The sequence below is a fragment of the Cucumis melo genome, unplaced genomic scaffold, assembly GCF_025177605.1.
Source record: "Cucumis melo cultivar AY unplaced genomic scaffold, USDA_Cmelo_AY_1.0 utg002206l, whole genome shotgun sequence".
Lineage (NCBI taxonomy): Eukaryota > Viridiplantae > Streptophyta > Magnoliopsida > Cucurbitales > Cucurbitaceae > Cucumis > Cucumis melo.
The window spans coordinates 12,671-13,348 of NW_026124979.1; positions in this window are offsets into that span (position 1 = coordinate 12,671).

A 678-nucleotide genomic window follows, 5' to 3' on the forward strand; every position below is an offset into this window, starting at 1 on the left:
TCACGATTTTAAAAGTCGACGGATTTTCCTCTTACTATAAATTTCATTTTTGTCGTTATTGACATGTAGAATGGGACTCTATCTTTATTCTATTCGATCTGATTAATCAATTCTTCAAAAGATCTATCAGACTATGATGGAGTAAATGATTTGATCAATGAATATTCGATTATTTTTTCAACTTGTAGATCTTGGAATCGATTCATAACAATTCGTTCATTTTTATATATAATTTTATATATATATATAAATATAAATATAAAAAATTATAGAAATATAAAAAATAGAGATTCGAGTTGTCATTAATCAATATAGTATTTCAGTACGTAATACGTTTATCTTTCATCGTTTCTGGAGTTTCGATGGAAGGATTCATTCCTTTACTAACGCAACGTCGTCAACTCCATTTGTTAGAACAGCTTCCATTGAGTCTCTGCACCTACCCTTTTTTTTCGGAAAAAAGGATTTGGCTCAGGATTGCCCATTTTTAATTCCAGGGTTTCTCTGAATTTGAAAGTTATCACTTAGTAGGTTTCCATACCAAGGCTCAATCTAATTAAGTCCGTAGCGTCTACCGATTTCGCCATATCCCCCTCTTTTAAGATTAGTATCGCATTATGATGTCCTTCCCCGTTTTCTTTCATTTGTATTATACTGGAACCACTCAAGTCATTAGAA